This window comes from Osmerus eperlanus, chromosome 27 (genome assembly GCF_963692335.1).
Source record: "Osmerus eperlanus chromosome 27, fOsmEpe2.1, whole genome shotgun sequence".
NCBI lineage: Eukaryota > Metazoa > Chordata > Actinopteri > Osmeriformes > Osmeridae > Osmerus > Osmerus eperlanus.
The window spans coordinates 4561024-4568028 of NC_085044.1; positions in this window are offsets into that span (position 1 = coordinate 4561024).

Sequence of the window (7005 nt, forward strand, 5' to 3'; positions counted from 1 at the left end):
TCGTGAGTTTGTTTTGGCGCGTGCCTGTATGTGCGTTTCAGCCCCATGCCTACGTATGGCGTTCAGCCGTTTTCCCTGTCGGCCCCAGAGTGACCTTTGACCCTTTGTGACCCCAGGGGTCATGAAGTACCCTTTCAATTCCAACCGCCGTGGCGACAGCCCGGATACTCTCACACGGTGTGGGTGTTTGCGAGGGCTGTAAAAGTACTTCCTGTATCGGCCAGGATGACTAAGCACCTTCATGCTTGTGCTCCTTCGCTCGTTCGCCACTTCTTGTGGATGCATTATTCCTTCGTGTATACCCAAGTGTGTGTGCGCTTCAACGTAAAAGCATAACATTTCTGGAAAAGAACACATTTGATCCCCGAAGCCGTCATTATTAATACGTTTATTAGGCCTTCAGCGTATCACTTATGGCTAGTTAAAGCGACACCGTGACTGACTTCATCGCAAGGTGTTACCATGCAGTGGGTCTGAGATGTTTTCCTCATTAACGCACATGGCATACCTATCGTAAGCTCAGACAGTCAGTAAGTGTTGACATCGACGGCAAGGTTAGCGCTCTCCTTCAAGTCAGAGTGACATATCCCGGAACATCAGTGTGTGGTCTCGTTTCGAGACAAAGCAACCTAGTTTATTGAAGCTTAACAACGACACCCCTGGTTTGTCACAGATTCGACGAATAATGAAACACTTACCACGTCTAAAATTAGCAAATGAAAGTAGTGTCAGGAAATAAACAAACAAAAAAATTCATAATCCATTTGTGACCCATTTCAGTCTCAGCTTGAGTCCCATTGTTTCGAATAATCAAAAAATAAATTCTAATTCCCCAGGCACAGGAATATCTACAAAGCCTCCATCACTGACAAAGGGTCTGTCACTGAGGGACCAGGAGGACATTATGACTCCTGAGCAAGAGGGGGTATGGATCCCAATTCCGTCCTAAAAAAAACAAAGTGCCGTTTGTTATGCCACCAATGTGATCCCAGTTCTAATTTTGAGATTCCCACCCCTGCGTGCGTATTCAGATGTGTCAAGCCGACAGCATTAGAGTCGCTTCTGTGATCACACTCACAGCACACAGCACACAGAGGACAACATTGTCACCATGTATGTTTTAATAGGATAGCAAAATAAACCTGTTTTCTGGTCAGCAATTATCCATTCTTCTGGCTCGGTGTAAATTAGGAAAAGCTGCAGAAAAGAGGCTTTGAGAGGGGAGGGGGACGGGTAGGGTACACAGCGCCTCGAATTAAACACTGCTGCCTTTTTTATGACTGTGACACATATACAGCCCCGGCCACGGTCGTGTCAATCCCCCCCCCCCCCCCCAACAATGTTGGGATGTTACTAGTTGGCGAGCAAGTCTCTCTCTCTCTCTCTCACGTTCTCTCATTTGCTCTCTCTCTTTCTCTCTCTGTGTATGTATACACTAGAGAGAGAGAGAGAGAAAGAGAGAGAGGGAGGGAGGGAGAGAGGGATAGAGAGAGAGAGTCTCCTGTGTGCTTCCATCTTGGCTGTGGGTGATTGGTTATTTAGCTAAAAAGATACAGCTTAACCTGCAGCTTGGAGACAGTCACGTTTTCAGTCACGACGGAATCAAAACACTTCCCAAAGAATGTTACACCGGAGCGCAATAAACTGTTGAAATAGTCAACACGGTGGTTGCAGAATCCAGACAGAGACACGATGATTTTTGGCACCGTGAACTCTGGCTGGGCGGGATTTCTTTCACGTGATCCAACGTCTTTGTCGTAAACAAATGAGCCATCGACTTGACTGTCCAAACGGAGTTCATTATATTATGGGGCGTATAGGTGTGAAGCATCTGGCTGCCACTGTATCCGGCGGCGATGCAGGCTGAGAGAGTCTTCAGGGCCAGGAGGCTAGACGATGGTCTGTCCTGATGCCCCGTGACATCTTCCTCAGAGGTGTTACAGCCAACAAATAGCAGGTCTGTCGGCTGTCAACCTGGAGGGGGTCAAGCCTGATGCTCTGTACTGTGACAGCAAAGGATCCCACACGCACACACACACGCACCCCCAGCGCTGAAGTAAAAGGGGCAGGCAGGCAAGGGCCCCCGCAATGCACTGGGAGCCGTCACGGCCAATGGGGAGTGACGCCAGGAGAAGGGAGAAACATCCCCCCCTCCTTCCTTCAGGTGTAATGAAAGGTCAGGAGGAGGTATCACGGCGAGAATTACTCAGCCCCCGCCGCGCCCGGGGAGGGGGGGGGGGGAACAGGTGGAGGAGGGCTGCAGGACCGGAGCGCGGGAGACGGGCAGCGAGGGGGCCGGGGAGGGGGGGGGGGGTAGATGGAGGTCAGAGACTGTCAGGGTGGAGATGGTGGAAACGGGCTCGGGGGTGGGTGGGTGGGTGGGGGGTTGGGTGTGGGGATGTTGAAGACATCTTGCCCTTGCAGCACCTCATCACAAACCAAGTTTTTTTCTTTCCTTTCTTTTTTCTCCATCCGCGCTTCCTGAACTTCCACTGGCTTTTCCGCTCCAGTTGGCTCGCAGCGGACACTGTGATCGGAGTGTCCCTGCGTGAGCATTCTGCGAGTGTGTTCCGGTCTTTAGTTAAGATGTCAATGGTGCATGCGGCTCCTCAAGGTCAGCACCCTAATGAGAATCCTTCAGGGACCACGGTAATTATCGAGTAACAACGCAACTCAAGGCCGAGGAGAGGGGGGAAAAAAAAGATAATTATTCTTGGGCACGTAGTAGATAAAGGATTTCATTGCCTCCTTTCCGGAGAGAGAAATGGCTGGAAAGAGATTCCATTTCCCCAAATACTTTTTTCCCTTGCTCCTTCCGAGGAATAATTGCACATTGCAATGTCCCATTGCTCGTCAATCTCGGCAGTGGCCTTTTGCGTTTAACTGCTGTGAACATGTGGTGCTGCCGCCTATTTTTCTTATCTAATAGCCTGCTGGCTACATCAGACCTGTTTCTGTGAGGTGACACTGCAACACAGGAACACATAGCTTATTCAAACCTTCCAGGAAACCGCCAGGGGTTGACTAGCATGAAGCAGCACACAATCTGAAAAAAGTGGACTCTTCATGTAGCTATACTCTTATTAATGATAGCATCACACCGGTTTTCCAGATTACCCGTGATTACAATGGCCTGGAGCACGTGTGTTGTTTTGTGTTTGAGTGTTTGAACGCTGCAGATGGAGGCTGAGGAGAGCATTGAGATTGATCCGCCGCGGAGACGGTGGTTGTGTGTCTCGTCGGGAGTTTTTCCGATTTTTAAGGTCACCCCCGACGGAGCCGAAAGGGCACATCAATTTTAGAGCCCTCGCGAGGAGCAACATGCCTTCTCCTCAATCACTCAGTCCCCCCGTGGAGAAACGACTCTCATCGCATCTGAAGGCGCTCTTGATTTGTGGAACGCGCGGGCGCAGGTGCATGCTCGCAATAAAGAGGGAGAGAGACGTAAGTTTGTGTAAACAGATGAGGCGCGGGCGACTGACGACGGCCAGTCGTGCACGTCTCTCTGTTGGAAATGGGACGAAAGCTTCTCAAACCGATCACGCCATTTTGAGCGCACACGTACAGATGCGCTCGAGTCTGGTGTTTCACCCACGAGTGAGGGTCATGGAGTTTTGTGCACAGACACTGAAATATCTCATCATGCTTAGTGCACCGACCGACATAAATTGCGTGGAAAGCTTGGCTCCAGATAGGAAAACAAAGCGTGTCAAACACAAGCCAAGTGTTCAGAGCAAGGCCGTAGCCATGGAGTCAACATTGGAGGGGACGAACTAATTGTTTTAATGATAATTTCATATTGGGGGCATGTGTCCCCCCCAATATGTATTATGATTACGGCCTTGGTTCAGAGGGTGGTTGTCTTCAAGTCAGCATTGGTCTGGCCTCGATGGGTCCTCATTTTTGAAAGGTGGCCTCTGCAGGAAGTCATTCAACACCCCAGACTAGTCATAGCGTTTTGGGAAACAGCACAAGGACAAAAACAATGAGTTGTTCATCCTCAGACAGCTTCAGGGAACAGCAGTGAGTGGGAGGAGAGTGAAAAGATAACATCCCCCCCCCCCAAAAACCACAGAGAGACAAGGGGAGAACGAAGGAGGAAAGAGGAGGAGGAGGAGGAGAATCTTCAGAGATCAGGGTGACCCTGAGCTGCTCGGGGAACATGTTCTGCCAAAGCCCAGGGAAAAAAAGTCGAAACGACCACAGAAGCTAATCTCGCCGCCGTCACAACCCTGGGAGACGGCCTTGATGGCAACCCCTTCTCTGCAGACGAGGGGCCTTGTCGCTCCCTCTGCCCGCCAACGACCGCTCGGGTCTGAGCGGCACGGCCAAACGCTCATTAAAAGTGCTCCGTTCTGACAGGCACCCGAGATTAAAGAGGCACGGCGTCCTGTCGTGCACCTGCCCCTCTTAGAAAGAGCCTTTAGGGTTCCTGCGAAGGAAGCAGGCGACTCCTCGGAGCATCAAAGAGGCCGGTCACCTGTCAAACGGGTGACAAGGCGGGGGTTGAGCGAGGGGTCACCGCAGGGACACGTGGTAAAGCTCCTCCGCCGAGGACTGAATCGTCACGTGCGGAAGCACTGTTTTCACCTCCCGGTTAAATCCATCTCATTGGGGTTCAATGGGCAAAGCCTTGTCTTTTTCTTCAGTCCCTGGCCCCTTGTAAACAACGCTGACCTCTCCTTTGGGTCTTTTGTTAGTACAGCAGTGCTTCGGTGTGTATGCTGTCATTTGCATTTTACAATTGTTAAACAAACAGCCACCAAAGGCTCTCCCACGGGGCCCCCCCCTGCTGTGAACCCTCCCATCACCACCCACTCTCAGGTCAGCGAAAGGTGAAACAGGTTCCTGTTTAAAGTCAGTAGCACTGGTATTACAGTTGTGGTGTCGGAAAGGAATTGGTGCAAAAGCGCCCTCGGTTAAAGTGGACACGTTCAACACTTGGGTTGTGAAGTGCCGCCGGCGTGCTTTGAAAGAGCAAGATATTTTGATTCATCGGGAAACTTACCGGATGATCCCGAAGATTGATAAAGTGCCCCGACACCAAACGAAGACACACCACGGCTCGCGGCGCAGTCATGGACTGTGTGTGGAGGAACAGCTGAAGTGAAGAGGGTGATGACTCATTTTATGTGGAGCCATTTTGTTTAATTTGTCAAATGGCTCACTGCACCATTTTGTGGACAGGGCCGTAAAACCGTTGCATTATTGAACAGAGGCCGTATGGACCCGATGCAGCATAGATTGTCTCCTGTACATTAGCTGATGATGTCAGCAGCCAGAGAGAGAGAGAGAGAGAGAAAGAAAGAGAGAGAGCGGCGGTCACGGCGAGCGGCAGGTTTTTTTTGACGTTTGGGAGCCGCGGTGCGGAGGGAGAGAGAGCGTTGTCGGGCGGGGGAGGGGCGTGTGTAGGACTGCGGATCAATAGCAGGGTAGGCAGGTAGACTCTGAGCGTGTGCTGCAGTGCGCTCTGGGAGTTTCCTCCGGAGGGGGGTGGGGGGGGGGAGGTGGTCACCAGGGGTGAGGAGCGACGGCGGCGGGGGCTTGCCGGTGTTGTTTAAGACGGGCAGGTTTAGGACGGGCAGGAGCGCTGTGTGTGTGTGTTTGTGTCGCGGCTGCTGAGGCGTGAAATGGAGCTCAGGTAGCCAAGCCCGGGGGCCTCGGGCCTTCCCCTGTATCATCCGCCCAGTGATTACTTTACGCCATTGATTTCCCCCCCCCCCCCCCCTCGCCTCCACTGATCTGGGATGAGGGAGAACGGGCGAGGGAGGGAGGGAGAGAGTGAGCGAGAGACAGGAGAGCGAGGATCCATTGATTGACCTGGTCGGGAGGTTTCAGGGATTGACAGCAGAACCTTGAGATACAATACGCTCCCTCTTAGCAACCCCAGTCTATAACCAGCAGCCTTGTACACAGCAGTAGCTCAGCGTTGTCAATGCCAGCGGATAGGACTAAAAGTCCCCACATCGAAACCACTGTGAAGCTTAGAAGAAGATGCTGGCACGGAACATGTTGGTGTCGTACTGAATAGGCCAACAGGAACATCTTGAGCATGGTAATACATTCCTGTGGAACTAAAATGTTCTCGCCGGTTCAAATAATGGTTGGACATGCATGAGTTGTGTTGAAATGTTTTCTTTGCTCTTCCAGGGGTCTGGAGTCCGGATGGAGCTGAATTTACATATTCATGAGATAAAGATGGTTTTCTTCTATAATGTGTTTAGTGTGTCAGTAAGATACATTTTACATTCAGAAACAAAAGCTGTCAAACGAAAGCTGTACTGTATGTCGGGCAGCATGCGGTTCTGTTGGAATAAACATCTGTGCAATTGCCTTTTGGCTCTGCAACTTGCCACTAAAACACAATAGCACACCACCCACTTTGATATAAAACGTGAATAGAAAATAATGAACCCGCATATAGATGCTGTATCTGTGGACCACGGCCGGCTACTAACCTGCTTCTGAGCCACGTAAGGCACATGTAAACAAGGAAGGACTAACAGCTTGTGGAGGACAAAATGCTAAATCATATTCCTCTTCAGGCCCAGACACGGCCCGGCTCAGCTCGGGCCGAAAAATATTGAACAGGAAGCTGGAGGCAGGGTGAGAATAATCCGATCTCCTGCCGTCCGCCCCAAAAAGCCGATAGCGAAGGTCAAATGCAGTAGCATTACCGTAGCATCATTAGGCCCAGGAACCTCGTAAAGGCCACTGTCGTAATTAAGACCTGAGACCCGTGCTTAACTCCAGCACACTCTGGGTCCGGAGACTGATAAGTGCTTGATCCTGATCAATAAGACGCACGGCACCGTGGCCACTAGCGAAATCAATAATGTTTTATTCGCTGTTACAATGGGGCTTGTCTGGTTGCAAATGAGGTCCGAGGCTCCGAGTTACTTTGGAGGGGGGGGACCTCAACCCTGGAGGTCTCCCCCTTCCCCCCCCCCCCCCCCCAAGGCCGGGGGGGCTATAGTCCTTAACTCACGCCGCTTGGTCCTGACC